Source organism: Biomphalaria glabrata, chromosome 11 (assembly GCF_947242115.1).
Source record: "Biomphalaria glabrata chromosome 11, xgBioGlab47.1, whole genome shotgun sequence".
Classification (NCBI taxonomy): Eukaryota; Metazoa; Mollusca; class Gastropoda; family Planorbidae; genus Biomphalaria; species Biomphalaria glabrata.
In genome coordinates, this window is record NC_074721.1 from 23,549,635 (window position 1) to 23,571,104 (window position 21,470).

General features: G+C 34.8%; 2 long non-coding RNA genes across 2 annotated transcripts; one reads left to right on the top strand and one right to left on the bottom strand.

Annotated features, from left to right (window-relative positions):
• The first annotated feature begins 415 nt into the window (after window positions 1-415).
• LOC106053453 (uncharacterized) lies at window positions 416-20,369 on the top strand. The gene is made up of 3 exons (XR_008773755.1): window positions 416-471; window positions 10,520-10,672; window positions 20,173-20,369. It is a non-coding gene; the product is annotated as an uncharacterized LOC106053453 (long non-coding RNA).
• Window positions 14,020-15,508, bottom strand: LOC129921780 (uncharacterized). Its single transcript, XR_008773754.1, has 2 exons — window positions 15,364-15,508; window positions 14,020-15,001 (listed from the first exon to the last, which is right to left on the bottom strand). It is a non-coding gene; the product is annotated as an uncharacterized LOC129921780 (long non-coding RNA).
• Window positions 20,370-21,470: the final 1,101 nt, after the last annotated feature.

The following is a 21,470-nucleotide window of genomic DNA, read 5'->3' on the forward strand; positions in this document are numbered from 1 at the left end:
ATCACTTTTTAACGGGAAAAGCCGCTATTAGATTTGTTAGACTTATTTTACATTAAATTTTCTTGCTGAAACATAGAAAAAGTTTTTTTTATCGGTAAAGATTTTCCGGCTTTGTTTCGAAAAAGAAATCGACCTACATAAAATTAATAATCTTACAAATCGTCGCCAAAATTGTTCCGAATTTTATTAGAAAAATCTACAAACGCCAAATAACTGTTTGAAATCCCTTTTCTAATAAAAATAAAACAAATAATCTTCTTCTCATTTACAAAAATTGACTGTTCCGGATTTTTTATGAAAATTTTTTTTACGCTATTTATTTAAAATCGCGCTTCTATCTTACACTACATTTGATTTTCTAGCTTAAACGTTACAAAAACTAATTTTATCTTAATATTATGTTCCGGATTTTTAAGGAAAACAACTTCCTTACACCAAAGTATGGTATGAAAATCTCTCCACAAGGCTATGGTACGTATAATTTTTGTACTAGATCATCCCAAAAATTTAATTAACGGTATTTGATTTACATGAGATTCTCTCTATATATATATATGTATGTATATACATATGTTACCCGCGACCCGCGGGTCTTTATTTGCGCATTTCTGTCGATATAGTCAATGAGAGTGTTTTGTAAACAATTAAACGAAATAATAATGTAATAAGTAAAGCGAATTTGTCAATGTAAAAATAGTGTGAATGAATAGCTAATAGGCTTAAATCCATTTTTTCAAATTGAAAAATTTGCTTGTAGGCCTACATATATTTGATTAAAATTTGAGATGAATAGACTTAATTTTGTATGTTCATGTGTTAAAGTATAAAGTAGATCTTGAGATAGACATAGATCTAAATCTACACTAATCTAGAGTGAAAAATTGGCTTTTATAGTGTTCATTCTGTGTTGCGCATGCGTGACCTTTTTTTTTATAAATGAATATAGGCCTATCTCAACACGGCTACGCAGCTTTAGCGAACAGCTAACGAATGTATTAAAAATGCTTTAGAAAAACAAATTGAATGTTAATTTGATTAAAATATGAAATGAATGGACAATAATTAGTATGTTTATGTGTTAAAGCATAAAACTATCTGTAGTCACAGATATCAGGAACTAATTTTTGTAAAAAATGCTTTTGAAGCACAACATTGAAGGTTAATTTTATTATATAATGAAATCAATGGATCTTCTTTTGTATTTTCATGTGTCAAAGTAAAAAACTATCAACTCAAAGTGTATTTCTTAAAATTAGATCTAGGTCTAAATCCTTTCGATCTTTTCTTATGTCAACATTGTTAACCATGGCCTATATCCATAAATACTATAGCCTTAATAGAGTCGGACAACTTTATTTTTTTTTGAGGGTCTTAAGTTTGTTTTAGGGCTACAATACATACACAATACGGTCTAAGTTAGTACTCAAGAAACATTCCTGCCTCGTTTTATCAAGATTGGTCAAGCGGTTTTGATTTCTATTCGTCACATACATAGCCTACATACATAATACATACACGCCTTACTTAATACTTTATAGTATATATATATATATATATATATATATATATATAAACACATCCGGAACAATCTATATTAGATACTTAAAACTATTTCTATGTTTAGGAATGAAAATTAAAGGTTAACCATAGCTTTTAGTCTTCTTCTTTTCGATATAAACATGACGGACAGACGAACTGACAGACAAATGGCACAAACCCTAACCCTATCTCCGGTCACTTCATCCCCGATCAATTCATCCCCGGTCAATTCATCCCCGGTCACTTCATCCCATGGTCATTTCATCCTCCGGTCATTTCATGCACCGGTCATTTCATCCCCCGGTCATTTCGTCCCCAATTAAATATTTTTTCTTTTTTATTGTTTAATACGTACTTTGACTTTTAAGTCCTCATTTCATTTAATATATTAATAAGATTATGAAGGATGCTTTTTGACACTTTTTGACATGTTACTAATACGTTTTTTAGTGTTTCGTCTTCCACTTTCCATATATATATATATATATATATATATGTCATACATCTTTAAATGATTTACTATAAGAACTCAGTTTCCTCCATATCTATGTAACCTCGTTATCTCTCTCTCTCTCTCTCTCGTGTTAATAAAGACATTTTTAGTCTAACTATATTAAAAGCCGTGTGACGTCATGTATTTGTTTTCCTTTAACGTCACATGGAATGAATTATTTAAATAAAATGTTAATAAGAACTCGGTGCACTAATGTTTATTAAAGCTCGCCAACGTTATCGTATTGTTAAAGATATTTTAGTCTAACTAGGCCGTGTGACATAAATGATTTGTTTGCCTTTGACGTCATAAGGAATGAATTCTTTAAATGAAATGTCAATAGGAACTCGGTGCACTAATGTTTATAAAACCTAGCATTCGATCTCGTATAAATAAAAAAAAAATTTAGTCTAACTAGGCGTGTGACGAAGGCTAAAGTTTTTTTCTAATCTAGATTTTTTCCAATAGATCTAGAATTTTTACACTTAATCTAAATTTTTAACACTAGATATATATTTTTTTTTTACATATTTTTTTTACAATCTAGATTTATATTTTAATTAAAATCATTCTAGATTCTAGAATTTATAGGTCTAGTTAAGAATTATATGAAGATGACCTTGTCTCTCCATGTACGTAATTTGTGTTGAGTAATGCCTTGTCTCTCCATGTACGTAATTTGTGTTGAGTAATGCCTTGTCTCTCCATGTACGTACTTTGTGTTGAGGAATGCATTGTCTCTCCGTGTACGTACTTTGTGTTAAGGAATGCCTTGTCACTACATGTACGTACATCGTGTTGAAGAATGCCTTGTCACTACATGTACGTACATCGTGTTGAAGAATGCCTTGTCACTACATGTACGTTCATCGTGTTGAGGAATGCCTTGTCTCTTTATGTACGTACATCGTGTTGAGGAATGCCTTGTCTCTACATGTACGTACTTTGTGTTAAGGAATGCCTTGTCACTACATGTACGTACTTTGTGTTAAGGAATGCCTTGTCTCTCCATGTACGTACTTTATGTTGAGGAATGCCTTGTCACTACATGTACGTACATCGTGTTGAGGAATGCCTTGTCTCTCCATGTACGTACTTTGTGTTGAAGAATGCCTTGTCACTACATGTACGTACTTTGTGTTAAGGAATGCCTTGTCACTACATGTACGTACTTTGTGTTAAGGAATGCCTTGTCTCTCCATGTACGTACTTTATGTTGAGGAATGCCTTGTCACTACATGTACGTACATCGTGTTGAGGAATGCCTTGTCTCTCCATATACGTACTTTATGTTGAGGAATGCCTTGTCCTACATGTACGTACTTCATGTTTATAAATGCCTTGTCTCTTTATGTACGTTGTTCGTGTTGAGGAATGCCTTGTCTCTCCATGTACGTACTTCATGTTGAGGAATGCCTTGTCTCTCCATGTACGTACTTCATGTTGAGGATTGCCTAGTCTCTCCATGTACGTACTTCATGTTGAGGAATGCCTTATCACTACATGTACGTACTTCATGTTGAGGAATGCCTTGTGTCTCCATGTACGTACTTCATGTTGAGGATTGCCTTGTCTCTCCATGTACGTACTTCATGTTGAGGATTGCCTAGTCTCTCCATGTACGTACTTCATGTTGAGGATTGCCTTGTCTCTCCATGTACGTACTTCATGTTGAGGATTGCCTAGTCTCTACATGTACGTACTTCATGTTGAGGATTGCCTTATCACTACATGTACGTACTTCATGTTGACGAATGCCTTTTCTCTCCATGTACGTACTTCGTGTTGAGGAATGCCTTGTCTCTTTATGTACATACTTCGTGTTAAGGAATGCCTTGTCTCTTTATGTACGTACTTCGTGTTAAGGAATGCCTTGTCTCTCCATGTACGTACTTCGTGTTAAGGAATGCCTTGTCTCTTTATGTACGTACTTCGTGTTAAGGAATGCCTTGTCTCTTTATGTACGTACTTCGTGTTAAGGAATGCCTTGTCTCTTTATGTACGTACTTCGTGTTAAGGAATGCCTTGTCTCTTTATGTACGTACTTCGTGTTAAGGAATGCCTTGTCTCTCCATGTACGTACTTCGTGTTTAGTAATGCATTGTCTCTTCATGTACGTACATCGTGTTTAGGAATGCGTTGTCTCTCCATGTACTTACTTTGTGTTGAAGAATGCCTTGTCCCTTTATGTACGTACTTCGTGTTGAGGAATGCCTTGTCTCTCCATGTACGTACTTCGTGTTTAGTAATGCATTGTCTCTCCATGTACGTACATCGTGTTTAGGAAGGTATTGTCACTACATGTACGTACTTCGTGTTGAGGAATGCGTTGTCTCTCCATGTACGTACTTCGTGTTTAGTAATGCCTTGTCTCTCCATGTACTTACTTTGTGTTGAAGAATGCCTTGTCCCTTTATGTACGTACTTCATGTTGAGGAATGCCTAGTCTCTCCATGTACGTACTTCATGTTGAGGATTGCCTAGTCTCTCCATGTACGTACTTCATGTTGAGGATTGCCTTATCACTACATGTACGTACTTCATGTTGAGGAATGCCTTTTCTCTCCATGTACGTACTTTGTGTTGATGAATTCCTTGTCACTACATGTACGTACTTTGTGTTGAAGAATGACTTGTTTCTCCATGTACGTACTTTGTGTTGAGGAATTCCTTGTCCCTTTATGTACGTACTTCGTGTTGAGGAATTCCTTGTCTCTTTATGTACGTAGTTTGTGTTGAGGAATGTTTTGTCACTCCATGTATGTACATTATGTTGAGGAATGCCTTGTCACTCCAATTAACGTACTTCATGTTGAGGAATGCCTTGTCTCTTCATGTACTTACTCCGTGTTATTGAATGCCTTGTCTCTCCATGTACGTACTTTATGTTTAGGAATGCCTTGTCTCTTTATGTACGTAGTACGTGTTGAGGAATGCCTTGTCTCTCCATGTACGGACTTCATGTTGAGGAATGCCTAGTCTCTCCATGTACGTACTTCATGTTGAGGATTGCCTAGTCTCTCCATGTACGTACTTCATGTTGAGGATTGCCTTATCACTACATGTACGTACTTTGTGTTGATGAATTCCTTGTCACTACATGTACGTACTTTGTGTTGAAGAATGACTTGTCTCTCCATGTACGTACTTTGTATATAAAAATGTCTTGTTTCTCCTTGTAATTCTTCGTGTGAGGAATTCCTTGTCTCTTTATGTATGCAGTTTGTGTTGAGGAATGCTTTGTCACTCCATGTATGTACTTTATGTACGTACTTTGTGTTGAAGAATGACTTGTCTCTCCATGTACGTACTTCGTGTATAAAAATGCCTTGTCTCTCCTTGTACGTACTTCGTGTTGAGGAATGCCTTGTCTCTTTATGTACGTAGTTTGTGTTGAGAAATGCCTTGTCTCTCCATGTACGTATTTCATGTTGAGGAATGCCTAGTCTCTCCATGTACGTACTTCATGTTGAGGATTGCCTAGTCTCTCCATGTACGTACTTCATGTTGAGGATTGCCTAGTCTCTCCATGTACGTACTTCATGTTGAGGAATGCCTAGTCTCTCCATGTACGTACTTCATGTTGAGGATTGCCTAGTCTCTCCATGTACGTACTTCATGTTGAGGATTGCCTTATCACTACATGTACGTACTTCATGTTGAGGAATGCCTTGTAACTCCAATTAACGTACTTTATGTTGAGGAATGCCTTGTCTCTTCATGTCTGTACTTCGTGTTGAGGAATGCCTTGTCACTACATGTACGTAATTCGTGTTGAAGAATGCCTTGTAACTCCAATTAACGTACTTTATGTTGAGGAATGCCTTGTCTCTTCATGTCTGTACTTCGTGTTTAGTAATGCCTTGTCTCTCCATGTCCGTACTTCGTGTTGAGGAATGCCTTGTCTCTTCATGTCTGTACTTCGTGTTTAGTAATGCCTTGTCTCTCCATGTACGTACTTTGTGTTGAAGAATGACTTGTCTCTCCATGTACGTACTTCGTGTATAAAAATGCCTAGTCTCTCCATGTACGGACTTCATGTTGAGGAATGCCTTGTCTCTCCATGTACCGAAGCAGGACGTTTTGGCGCCGCCGTTTTGGCCCCGCCGTTTTGGCGCGAAGGTCGTTTTGGCGCGAGCCGTTTTGGCGACGGGACGTTTTGGCGCGAAATACATTATGTACGTTTATTGTATTATTTCTTTTAAAAGAATTATTCATATCTATGTTTTGCATGAGTATTTGTGTTAAGACATATTTTTCACGTACTATATGTAAATGTGTGTTTGTTTTTCACATCATTTTCTTTAATAAACATTTTGGCTTGTGTATGTGTGTTTATTAAGAGGCACACTTTTATTTTCAAAAAAGTTTTTTCAGAAATTATTTTAAAATTAAATACAAAAATCGCGTGAGAGAGGGGAGGGGTGGAGGAAAGAGTATATACAAGGAGTGAAATGTGATTAAAAGAGAGGGGGCGGGATAGGTGTCACATGTAATGACCATTCCCAAGGAGATGATCGCCAGACGCATGACGCCAACGACCAGTGCTCGGTGCTGGTCTTGTCTTCATTTGTTTAACTAACCTGCGTCAATGCGAGATGTGTCACCCAAATCACCCCTACCCAATGTCTCAAAATATATCTTTCTACGTTAGAGTTTGTACTGACCACATTCCGTGTCTTGATCTTTACTATGTGTGGAGTAATTGTCATTCAGAATTCAGCGTAATAGAGCTTTAGATGTTAACATGGTTTTTGTTATATTAAAGTGTGACACTTAGCTAGTTCGTATATTACACTAATGTCAAATAAAAAAAAATCCTTTGGAAAGAAATCCAAAAATGTCATCCAGTGCGATTAGCCTGTCATTACCATTCAGGAATCTGAATTATTATAGGCCTATATTCATGAAATAAGCAAAACCTTTATAATTAAAAATAAAACAACAATTCACTGAACGGTGTTAGAATTCATACTATGCATACAATATTTTGGTAGAGTGAAATAAACATTGTTATAAAGGCTACGTGCTTATTAAATTATCGTCAAATGATATCTCGCGCCAAAACGTCCCGTCGCCAAAACGGCTGGCGCCAAAACGTCCCGTCGCCAAAACGGCGTCGCCAAAACGGCGGCGCCAAAACGTCACGTACCACCATGTACGTACTTCATGTTAAGGAATGCCTAGTCTCTCCATGTACGTACTTTATGTTGAGGATTGCCTAGTCTCTCCATGTACGTACTTCATGTTGAGGATTGCCTTATCACTACATGTACGTACTTCATGTTGAGGATTGCCTTATCACTACATGTACGTACTTCATGTTGAGGAATGCCTTTTCTCTCCATGTACGTACTTTGTGTTGATGAATTCCTTGTCACTACATGTACGTACTTTGTGTTGAAGAATGACTTGTCTCTCCATGTACGTACTTTGTGTATAAAAATGTCTTGTTTCTCCTTGTAATTCTTCGTGTTGAGGAATTCCTTGTCTCTTTATGTATGTAGTTTGTGTTGAGGAATGCTTTGTCACTCCATGTATGTACTTTATGTTGAGGAATGCCTTGTCACTCTATTTAACGTACTGCATGTTGAGGAATGCCTTGTCTCTTCATGTACTTACTTCGTGTTATTGAATGCCTTGTCTCTCCATGTACGTACCTCGTGTTGAGGAATGCCTTGTCTCTCCATGTCCGTACTTCGTGTTGAGGAATGCCTTGTCTCTCCATGTACGTACCTCGTGTTGAGGAATGCCTTGTCTCTCCATGTCCGTACTTCGTGTTGAGGAATGCCTTGTCTCTCCATGTCCGTACTTCGTGTTGAGGAATGCCTTGTCACTTTATGTACGTACCTCGTGTTGAGGAATGCCTTGTCTCTCCATGTCCGTACTTCGTGTTGAGGAATGCCTTGTCTCTCCATGTCCGTACTTCGTGTTGAGGAATGCCTTGTCTCTCCATGTACGTACCTCGTGTTGAGGAATGCCTTGTCTCTCCATGTCCGTACTTCGTGTTGAGGAATGCCTTGTCTCTCCATGTACGTACCTCGTGTTGAGGAATGCCTTGTCTCTCCATGTCCGTACTTCGTGTTGAGGAATGCCTTGTCTCTCCATGTCCGTACTTCGTGTTGAGGAATGCCTTGTCACTTTATGTACGTACCTCGTGTTGAGGAATTCCTTGTCTCTTTATGTATGTAGTTTGTGTTGAGGAATGCTTTGTCACTCCATGTATGTACTTTATGTTAAGGAATGCTTTGTCTCTCCATGTACGTACTTCGTGTTGAGGAATGCCTTGTCTCTCCACGTACGTACTTCATGTTGAGGAATGCCTAGTCTCTCCATGTACGTACTTCATGTTGAGGATTGCCTTGTCACTACATGTACGTACTTTGTTTTGAGGAAGGACTCGTTTCTCTATGTACGTACTTTGTGTAGAGAAATGCCGACTGGCTAAAGAAATTAACTCTTTTAGCCTCAATGTTCTTGAAGCCATAGTAATTTTATTCATTTGCATAAGACGTACAAATATTATTGTAATATGTGTTGTGATATTGTGTTTTTAGGTATTTCCCCAAAAAGCCCCACTCTACATATACAGCATCTATATATATATAATTCTCTTCGTCGCTTAAGAGTTTTGACGAGAAGAAGAAGTAAAGGAAAGATCAATCTCTTATGTCTGTGGATAGTCACCCCACGAAAACGCAAGAGGGGGGAGAACAAGTATTCACTGGTCACTACGGATGGCTTCCTAATCTTGCGGTTTTTGCGCTGGACTGTCTTTTGGATTTATCAAACCCAGCCCGATCTCATCCCTCTTTGTCCTTCAACTCTGAAGAAGAAACATGTAAAACATTTTACAAACAAACATATTACAAACACTAAATAGCAGCGCCGGACTTAACCATTGTGACCGAGAAGTCATAAAAAGAGAACTATGTATATTCACCCGTCACTAAATAACAGGGCCGGACAACCTTTGTGGGGCCCTATCCGAAACAGATTTTGTTGGGCCAAGTTAGGGTAGAGAAGCTGATAATAAGTGAAATTTATGAATTTGTATTAGCAAATAAATTCGTCTATGCATTTTATTTATTCTTTACTACATACAGAATTACTTTACGAGCCTTGCGTGTATTAAAGCCATACAGTAGATCATAATAATTCTGTTTCCTACATAGATCACGCTCAATAGCAAGAATTACCAAATGTTTTAATCTATCTTTGAGAATTGTTGACCTCAAGTAATTCTTCTTTAGTTTGAGCCGCGAGAAGCAGATTACACAATTACGGCTAATGCATAATGCCGTTTTTATTTATCGCGCGTAGGATTGGCGTTTTCCATATTGAATGACACCCCAAAATGACAATTTTTGTCATTATATTCCGAATACTTTAAGGACTTTTTCGTATCTTTTGCTATTTCGGGAGATTTCCACTAGCTCCTGGTAAATCGACAGGAGGGCGCGGGAAATTTTGTTTTAAGTTATTAAATGGTTAAACGCGGGTCTTATAAAAGTGCAAGTCCTATAAAAGTGCGGGGCCCACTGCAGTCGCATAGGTTGCAGAGGCCTAAGGCCGGCCCTGCAAAATAGCGGCGTATATTCCCCCGCCGGTCGACGAGTTTAATAGTATATATCGAATTCCGTATTTTTAGCGGCTCCTGAAAAGGTAATAGCCTCTATTACTTTTGTGTGGTCTTTCTGTCCTTCCATCCACCCATCCGTTCGTCCCCTTTAGATGTCATATACTAGAAAAGATATAAAAATCCGACATCATAATATTTTAGACCTTTCAAAGTTCTGATGCAACGCCTACTTTTTTCTTTTCTGAAAGCGAAAAATTTAATTTTTAAAATCAACTATGCAAGCAGTTTTTGTTTTTTTCATAAAAATACATCACTTTTACAATTATTCACTATTAATAGTAAAAACTATGGGCGATTTTTTTTTTGGGATGAGAAAGGAAATAGTTTACCATATTTTTAACATATTTATGCCAACGGCTTTAGAATTATGCCAAAAAAGTTTGTTTTGTTTTTTTAATATTACTAAATTTACTAATTTACAAAAAAAATGTTTATCTATTTAATGTCCATATAAATGGAATATAATTTAAAACAATAATTAATAAGTAGTGTTTCATATAATGCACGTGAGGTGAAATATTAGAGTGACTAAAGAGATAGTCATCCAAAGGTGAAAAGTTGTTTTTTTTTAAGGTAAGTGAGGCTTTGAATGACAGATTGGCCCTTTACAAAACAATTAGATCAATTAGATAATCATTCAATAACATTTGTCAGGCCAGGTTCACATTTAACTTTACCTTCACCTATCACTGTCTGTAGGACCGTTGGGGCACCACACAATATCTGTCAACCGCCTTTCTCTATTCCTCTCTGTCTTTCGCATTTGGTAGAATTTTATTCACTGACAGGCCTGACCATTCTTTGTTGTTGTCTAACCATTGCTTTCTCTGTTTTCTTTTCATCAGATTCTTCCTGGTACTGTTCCCTGAAGGAAGGCTTTTGCTAGCCCTAGGGACCTAGTGATGTGGCCACAGAGTTTGAGTTTACGTTTTTCGACAGTGAGATCCAATTGCAGTATTAATCCTGTTTCTAATCTCTTCACTCGTGATGCATTGCTTGTAAGTGAGACCTAGGATTGAACTATATCTCCATAACAATCAAATAATTGAATAAATATGAATATTAACAATGTAATAATAATAACATTAATAAATCTCCGTATCTTGTGGCATCAGGTTGTTTGTCGAACCATGGAACTATACTAATGGAACACCAGCTTCGAGTTTTTTACAAAGACAAAGAGAGTCGAAGTGCCGTCGCGCATCTTTTTCGCGCACCATACCATTTAGAAAAATCGATGAGGATGCCAAAGAAGAAATTTACTCCGAGAGCCACTTGGATTGACCTTCATTGAGAGTAAAACTTCCCCACACTATATTTTATTAGATCTGTAAAAACTTTATCCATTTTCTGACTATCTGATAAAATAGATACAATTTCCCTGAATAAGAGATCGTCACAAAAGTTTTTTTTTTCGATCACCCTATAAAATGCCACTTATTTTCCAAAAAAATAGAATCTAAATTCCGAAAATACAATCTTTCAGTGTTTCTGTGTTTGGTTTATTTACACTAAATCTGGATGAAGACCTGTCTACCGTTCCGCCAAATGCGTATTTGTTACGATATGCTAAATTGCACGAAATAAAAATAGGAGGCCTAATAAAGTTTTGACACTCCAAGCTACGCATTTCTAATCGTTTTTTTTTTATTATTATCGAAAGGACTAGGCTATAGGCATACACGTCTCGTGGGAAACAAAGAAAAAGTTAATCATGATAATATTGTAGCCTAAATAAAATGACAAAAAAAAAACAACAAAACAACTATAGCCTAATCTAAAATGAAACAGATCTAGAGCTAGATTTTCTTGGACGAATGATATAAAATAAGTATAAATAATAAGTCATATGAATCTGATAGATCTAAAACAAATACTGATAGAGTCATTCATTAATTAATTATTAGAATTACCTGACTACCAACTGGGTATTTTTATTGCCAAAATACAATGTATTTTATGTGCATTTATTAAAAACAACAACCAAAAATTAAGCGTTTGACGCAACTAGATCTAATATTAGTAATATATAGATTCTAGTTCTAGATCCAGAAAGCTACTTCTCTAATTCAGTTTTCTAGTTTAATTCTAGTTAGATCTAGATGTCTAGACCACTAGATCTAAATCTAGCCAGGGTTTTTGTCATGGAATAGATTTATAAAACTTCAGCCACCTACTGATCACGATATGACAGATAGGCCTACTCTATCTACTACTAGACTCTAGATCTAGTATTAGTAGATCACTACATTTGACTAGATGATTACTAGATCACAGTAAAATTCAATGTGTACTTCCGACTTAAGCTCAACAAACAAGTCTACTCCAAAGTATAGATCTACTAGTAAAGTCACAAAGTGTAAAGGATCATTATTGACATTATATATTCACATAAAAAAAATATAGGCCTAAAATGAATCGAATAATCAGTCACTAATTTGACTAATCAGTAATCTAAATTGTTGTTGTTTTTTTTAAATGGCAAGTGTTATTGATGACTTCTGACTTGTAAACCAGTTGCAGAGATTCTAGTTTTTATTTTGATGACATGTTACGATATATCAATGATATTTAGATAAACCTAGTGGAACAGACAGAAGGACCATTTAATAAAAGGCAAAGAAGTAAGATGTTTATAATCCATCAAACTATGATCAAACTCACAGAGGACTTGTGTCATTTGTGACGGCATTTCATGCATTTACAGAAGCTACAAACTATTCTACAAAAATGATAGGCTTGTCTTTGATTCCGAAGACTTATGAGGAATGCTATGTTTCCAGTGGCTACTCAGCCCCAGCTGTGACCTACATATTATGCCACACTGAGCACAGGCATAACCATTGTCCACCTGTGGTAGAATCAGTTGTTTTTTTTTCTTTTTGCCGTCTACCCTCGGCAATTAATTTTCATTGGTGTATACCACACCTTTGTAAGTGACCTCCAGCTGTCTCGCTCTGAAGCTGTATGCAACCAGGTGCTCTCTTATTCTATGTCAGTTAAAGCAAGTTGGCGCCTAAGCTTGTCTTTAAAGCATTTCTGTGGTACCTCTTTATGTGCATATGACATGTTAGGCAAATAGGTTTTGCCTATCGGAAGGCCATTTCGGAATATATAGGTGTTTAAAATGAAACTCCAAACATCTGGACTTCCAGTAACCAAGAAAATAAGCTTAGGATTCAAAGAGACGACACTGGCATTTCAGCTAAGACAATCAGTAAAATTAATAGCAACTTTAATTGCAGTCCACCAAACAAGATAAAAAGAAACAAGTGTGGCTTCAATAGCATTGATGATATTTAGTTTACTTTTATCTCATTTACTAGTATTACTATTTCATTGACTAAGGTTTTTTATTGTCAAATATGCATAAGTACATGTACTAGTTCCTGCAATTTGATGAAAAATAATAATTAAATTGTGTGTAGTCTATATACAAATGTTTATAAGAGATCACAGCTTAGCTTAATTTACTTAATTTCATAACTATGATTTTGTGTTCTGACTCTACTCTAAATAAATTATATTTTATTTTAAGAATGCAAAGTTGGAAATTCTGTTCTGATGAAAAAAAATTATTAAAATAAAGTAGATGTTTATGGTTTCTTTGTATTTATTTTTAAATTATTTATTCATTAAAAATTAATTGTTCATTAACATTTACTTGAAGTAAAGAAATTAAGATCAAAAACACAAATTCAATTCATGCAGATCACAGCCCATCACTTAAATGTATTTACTGTCAATTCTACACACTATTCATTTCAAAATGTTGCTTTAAATCAATCAATCAAAGTACTGGTACCTCACATTGATGTAGGCCTAAAGCACCTGAAATAATGACAAATTTTCATTCAATAACTTGTACTGTCATTTATTATCAGACGTGTTAAAACTAATGACCTGTATCATCATCATTGGCCTCCTTCAGTCGTAGAAATAGAAAGGCTAAGGTTTCATCTCAGAGCACACTTCCTCATGTGGCTGTGGAGCCCTATTTCGGAGAGAGACTCCCATCCACAGATAGCACAGGTTAAGGTGGTTTTTGCTTCGGTGGTAGAGGAGCTGGCCATTTTTTAGATTGTACGTTTTTCTTCCTGAGCTGAGACCTATGTACTTTCACTGTCCATAGCTTTCTTGGTCACTGTCTCTCCATCTGTTGCGGTCTAAAGCTATGTCTTCCCAATTGTCAGTATTGATGTTCACTGATTTGAGGTCACGTTTTATTACATCTATGTAATGGAAGTGGGGGCGACCAGTTTTTCTTGTGTCAGTAGTGTGTTAAAACTAATGACCTGTGTATATAATTTATTAAGCTGGAGCATCAACAAATCTTGAACAATAATTGTCTACAGAAAAACTTTATTCTTATCCAAACAATATACATTTACAATGTATTTAAGCAAGTTAATTTATATTTATACAAATCTATATGGCCTAAAGATTATAGCGTATTTTGATGTGTGAATACCAAGTTACATTATTACATGAAAATAGTGTACTCATTTTTAAAATATTCTGGGTAATAAAAATAAAAAACTAATGATACAATAAAATTGAAGCATTAGTCAAAAAAAGAAAAATTTCACTCAAGATCTATGTGAACTCTGCTTGAAAATTAATTAATTAATTAATTTTGAAATTAATTAAAAAAAAAATTATGGTTCTTTAGTCAATGGAATGATAGCAGCAATTATTTAACAATTTCATAATTATCCATTAATTTCAATATACTTATAACTGAAAAATAATTCATAAGGTTTAGATACAACCATTTGAAATAATCATTATAATTTTTTTCTTAATTTGCTTAATTCAAATCTAATATAAACAAGATTTCCTCTGTCAAGAAACTTATGAGGGAACAACATGCATGTTCTTCTCAGTAAGTTTTGCAAAGGGAATTAAGAATATTTAATTGATGTTGCTTTTTTTTTTGCCAACATTTTAAACCTTTGCACCAGGTTTTAGTTTTAAGGAGAATGCACCATATTTTATATGTTTACTTTGGTTAGATTCTTATTTTAATTTAAAAAAAAGTAAAATTTCCCTTACCACTCATCCACTGCACTCCCTCTTGTTTTAATGGGGCTCAGATTAATAGTTTTCAAGTACAATATCGAACAGATTTAAAGAAATACTAAATCTAAACCTGTTGGCTGAATGACAGGATATACATAAATATGATTACAGCTTACAGTCTAATATATATATCTTAAATTAAAATTGGTCCAAGACTTTTATTTTGCAACATGATGGGATTTTCCTTTCTGGTGGTGCTATGCAGGAGTCCAAGAATCTCATCTTTTCTCATAACAGAAAGTTATCTAGTTATAAAAATAAATAAAAGGATTTTTAAAAAAATTAAAAAATATGTGTGACATATGTGTTGACCATGCTAAAAGTATATATGTTATTAATTATAGTTATATAATTTTGCCATTCTAAAAATAGTCTGTACCTAAAAGGAGCTACTGCGTTAATGTGTAGACATGGCCCTGACCTTAATAGTTATGAATTATTACTATAGGTGAATGCAGATGTTCAGTTAATTTGATGCACATTGAACTAGTCTAAAAGCAACTATAACATATATTATGATTTACATTTTCATGGAAAACTAGTTTTTCAAAAATACAAGTACTTCAGCTTATGAGAAAAGTACATGGGAAAAATTGCAGTACCTTACCTTTAAGAGGTGCAACCAATCATTGACTTTTCAGGAATGCATGCCTTTTTCTTGCATTTCCAAACATAACTGTAATTATACAATTAGGCATATTGGTTAATTTCTTTTGAAAACATTACAATTAAAAAATAATATTATTAAATTGAAAACGTATCAAACATACAAATTATCAGACAATTTTGCCTAATTTCATCTAACAGTTTATTGTAAAGGAATGGCCTGCACAACAGCCAAGGTATATTAGGCATTCATGAAAGATGAATGTGCTTAAGAGTGTTATAAATAAAAAAAAAAAAAACTTAGAGAAAAATGTTAAATTCCATCCCAGATATTTGGATGTTGCTTGACCATGAAAATCGCACAATTCATAAAACATCTATTAGATAACTAAAATAAAAATTGTATAGTAGTACTTACATTAAATATTGAGTAGAAATAGTATAAGTATGATCCTTGAGCCATTCTGGTACATCATCAGAACTGGTTGGCATGGTTCTACTTGTTAATAACTGAAACATTACAAACATTTTTTTTTATTTATAATTTATCACAGACTAGAATAGAAATGTTGCCAGGAAAAATACCAATGGTTAGAATACACCTGATGCTACTTTTGTAGCCTTATTACTGGTTAAAATGCACCAAAAGTACTGAATTTCAGGGGATAGATCCAACTTGACACCACATCATTTATTATTTCATGAACTCATGGGTCTGGGTATGGCATGGAATGGAAACTAATATATATATATGGGGTGTAGGCAAGGCATGGATTATAAATTGTCTTGTATAGATTAGGTAAAACTACCAATCGAAGGTAACTTTTACTGATAGATCTGGATCAATTATAAATTTATGGGACCTAGGCCTGCATAAATTTTATCTTTTATTTATATATTTTATGTACATATATAACTAGTCTAGAATCTATAATTATATCTTAATAATAATTTTTGTAGATAGATGTCATATAATATCTAACATATTAAGTATAGATCAGTAGATTTAGAATTTTAGCTAGTGGAATATTTTTATATCCTAATCTGAACTGGATCTATATATCTAGAATTTAGATCAGTAGATTTAGTATTTTAGGTACTAAAAACGTTTATACTCTAAATCTAAACTGGATCTAGATCTAATTATTCTAGAAGCTTAGATCTAGAAGACTAGTTGTCAAGATTTGACTACACTATGGCTAATGTACTAGCTTAGTAGGCCTACTAATAGATCAAGAGACAGAGTACTAATAGACTCGTCTTGCCTCGTTGGGCCTCTCAAATCAGCTATAGACTTTAGAGATAATTTAGGAAGGTGAATATCGATCCAATTCAAAGATCTACAATCTACATGTTAGAGTCTAGCTAGAGATGCTAGATCTAGTCTAGAAGGCTTATCAATAAAAAATAAAATCAATCATTTCTAAAGTTTGTAAAATTATATGTAGATCTAATCTATCTATTTATAATATAATAAAAATCTATGTCTACTTTTTAAATATTTAAAATGATATGGCTGGTGATATTAATTATTTTAATTGAGACATTGACATACTGTCACATACAAAGTAACAAAATAATTAGATCTTATACTAACTCATAGACTCATACCATATTGTATTAAACCTTCGAGTTTACGTTCCACTACCTTGACTTGACTATATTGACTAAATAAAGGGCACTATGATTATAGATGTAGATTATTATCTATGATGATGGTGTTTATCAACTGGTAGATCTATAAGTAGTATCGTCACTTTAAGTATAATCAGTATAACCACTGCATTTGTTTCATTCACTGTCTGTATCAATAATCGTGTGAATGACTGAATGTGATGTGAAAGTGAAGTCTAGATTTAGAATAATTTAGATAGAATTAATAGATTATAGATCTACTATTAAAAAGTATTAACTATACTAACTATAGTGAAATAGTGTCTATACTATAGTATAGCCAGTATGACTCGTATGAGTATACTCATATACTGTAAAAGTGTATAATAGTAAGTATAGCTATAGACAGACTAGATCAGAGATGATCGATAGATCTAGAATCTAGACTAGAGACACTAGAGTCACTAGATTTGACTAGATCTATAAATAATTAAAATATTCATATTGACAATTATTGATCTCATGTATGGTCTAGAATAGTCTAGATCTAGATAAAATAGAGTGGATCTCATGACTGTCTATATTAGATCTATTGATTTTTTTTTAAAACGTTAAATAAATCTAGACCTTAGTCTTTAACTTTAGTCTAGGCCTAGGTGTTGTAGATCTATATTATTCTAGATATTATACAAGAGATCTAGATCAATATAAGTTCGGTTTTTTTAAAATTCGCATTCGAAATTTTAAATACCCAGATTTAAGTATTTATATACCCATATTGGTAGGTCCGAGTTAATCATTTATTAGATCTATTAAAGCATGTCTATATAAAAGATTATTATTTTAAAAATATATTATTATATATATATAAAAGATATAGTTATGAATATTTACTTTAAAAAATTAAAGAAAATGAATTTTTCACTTTTGCCAATTAACACTCTGGCTAGCAAAAAGGATGACTCCTCAATACTGTGAAAAGACGATAACTCATGAATTGGTTTGGAATTGTATTTTGTAAGACTAATTTTCAAAACATATCCTTCATGAGAGAGAACGAAAAAAGGTTGTCAAAAAAAAAGCTGGCTGGACTACGCAAATAATGGACCAGCCTCTCTCTCTTGATATCTTGTTAAGAACATTGGTGACCGGGAAAAGTGGATGGTTTGGTTGCGCGGGACAGATGATAAAAATGACATGTACATAAAAAAAATCCAGATTTTGTGTAAAATACCCAAATGAGGAAGTACTGGAAACACCTATTTTAATGAAGTGGCCTTAAAAAAAATCTTTTGTGACGATCCATTATTCAGGGAAATTGTATCTATTTTATCAGATAGTCAGAAAATGGATAAAGTTTTTACAGATCTAATAAAATATAGTGTGGGGAAGTTTTACTCTCAATAAAGGTCAATCCAAGTGGCTCTCGGAGTAAATTTCTTCTTTGGCATCCTCATCGATTTTTCAAATTGGTATGGTGCGCGAAAAAAGATGCGCGACGGCACTCTGATCATAAAATCTCGAAGCTGGTGTTCCATTAGTATAGTTCCATGGTCGAACTAACAATACAGCAGTATCGGCAACACTTTTGACAAAAGCACGTCTCTCTTTTTGTATCGACAGAAATAGAGTTGTAGTTGTTGATTGTTTGTAGTTCATAGTTCGTGATATTCTTTCTGAAAAGATTGAAACCTGCCCTTTTATCTGCCTGAAATGACCACTTTGGGGGCCGATTTTGAGTTTGTGTTTCCACACAAACTGTCTTTGTAACCTTGTTAAAGCAATATTTTTCTTTTTCCCTAAGTCTACTTATTTTTAATATGCCTTACGTCATTTCTACTTCCTTTTAGACCAAACCAATCCTAACAGCATTAATAAGATAGGCGTAGAGCCTTTTTCTTTTTTTTCTAGAGAGAGAGAAAGAGCAAAAATATTTGTAACACTGTCAGAATAAAAAATCTATATCTATTGTCATTTCGCTACATTCAAAAGTGACACTATTTTGAAAAGGGGTATGATAGACGATTACTATAATTGAATCAACAAAACCAAATTGATCATTTCTTTTTATTTAGAGAAGAATAAAATACCAAATTACATGTAGACAGGGGCGACGGATAATATGGCATTCAATGAAGGCCTTCAGTGTGGAAGTCAGGGTCGAAGTATAATAATTTGAAGGGAGATGCCGAATAAAAGTCATACGAAAGGGGGGGGGGAGAGAGACGTAAAACTGCTACTAATTTAACGGGCCCAAAATATTAGTGTGTGCGTGTGTGTGTGTCGGGGCGCATTATGAGGCGGGTCTTTCCAAATCAATTCTAAAGTTTAGGTCAGAGAAATTAAGATGCCCGGATTAAAATAAACAAAATGGGGGGTCCAGAGAGAGAGAGAGAGAGAGCGAGAGAGATACAGAAAAGAAAAGAGAGTACGGACCGTAACATTGTATTGTAAGAGATACACTAATTCCTGGGCTAAAAAAGTCTGTTAGGTTGATGGTTCAAATGTGCCCTTTATTTAAAATAAAAAAAAAAAAAAGAAAGGAATGATCCTGGGAACTAACCAACTGGCGTAGCCGCTGTGTACTGCTAATAAAAATATATTTACTAGTAACTTAGGGTTTGGTTTGTTTCTTTTTGAAACAAAAATAAAGTTTGCTGATAACTGTTAGCTAATACATTCAAATATATATAAGTTTTGATGCAACGGCTACTTTTTAGTTTTCTAAAAGCGAACTGTTACATTTTTTAAATAAAATATGTTAGCAGTTTTGTTCATAAAAAAACTTGTCAGAGGAGGTAATTATTTTTTAAAATCTCTCAGACTTTTTCATTGATAACTCTGACATTGATGAATTCGACAGTTGCAGAACAGTGGCGTAGCTAGGGTGGGGGAGGAGGGGGAGAATTTGAAGATCCTCCCTGGCCCCCACTTGAGGGGGACCCCCAAATGAGTGTCCGTAATTTGTTTTTAAATAAATAAAATAATACGTCACTGCCATGTAATCTTGTTTTTCATGTTGTTATATAAGTTAGTGACCCTGCTGTATGTATTCCACACAGAGTATTAACACTTTCCGTGCGATGTTACTCTCAGCTTCAAGAATCAAATTCCATAGCGCTAACTAGTGCCGTGTTACTCTCAGGAAGTAACTTGGTATATAGAGTAATTTATTTCATCATCTTTATCATTTAAGAAAAAACCTGATAACAAAGGAGACCTTGAACGTGTGGAAGAAAAGTATCACTATTCAGATGATTCATACAAAGATACAGCAGTCGAACAAGTGAAAATGTCTCTTGATGAGAGAAGTAGTGCTGAAGAGACTCCAGGGGAATACCTTTTACCACAGTCAGAGAAAACATCTGAAGTAAGTGATGATGAGTCAAGTGATTGTCTTCCAAAATCACTTTCTAAAAAACACATCTCCAGAGATTTTTAGTTTAAAACCCCCATCAGATGATTTTGACGATAAAACTTCCCTTTTTGACATAAAATCTAAAGCAAACTACAGTCCAAGAGCGTAGTAGAGATCTAACTAAATCTAGATCTAGTCCTAGCAATGGTGAATGTTGGTAAAACTAGTAATAATAGATTTAAGTTTAGATATTGCTGTCTCAATTTCTTCAGATTTACTGATTTATTTATATATGCTGTACACGAATTTATGCTTAGGGTTAGTGTTTATTGGGTAGGGTTTGGAAAAAAAATCGACCCCCCCCACTCCAAAGTTCTGGATCCGCTAGTGGTACAACTTGGCGCCACACTTTCATGGCTGTCCACAGAGCAGGTGGCAAGAGACTTCAAACATTGACAGTAACAGATGTTTGTGGAATCAGCTTGCCGCCCAGTGCGCCGAACGGCGCGGGACGATCTAAGTCAGTAAGATAGTAATAGAAGTCAGTAAGTAATAGAAGATTAGGTTTTTGAAATAAAACTTTTTAATAGCAGGATAATGCACAGTAGATACCTTGGAATATGCATTTTGTTGGCTTTCAATATCGGAAATAACGCTTGGTGGCGGGGCTCCACCCCGAATCCCGCTGGGGGAGTTCTCGACGTTCCCCCAGAACCCCTTGCTTGTAAGGGCGATGAGTCTACAATTTTTCCACTGACTCCAGGAAGAACCTATTCTAGGGTACAATAAATGTCACACAAAGAAGGGTTGGAATGTAATTAATTATTAGGTAAACACACACATTTTTTTGGCGGGTCGTCTGCTCACCTTAGTTAAAGGTAGTTTACGCTTAAGCTGGTCTCTAAAGCGTTTCCGTGTGGCACCTCTTTTACGTCGACCAACTTTCAGTTAAAAAAAGACTGCCTTTGGCATACGTTCGACCCTCAAACGAGATAGTGTCCTGTTCAGCGTAACTATGGGAACTAATTGAGCTAAAACAACAGATTATTTTTTCACAGGTAAAGAGAGACAGAATAGTCTTTTTTAACATTTATTAAAGGTGAAAATCTGGCCAGTGGTGTAAAGACTAATGCTAA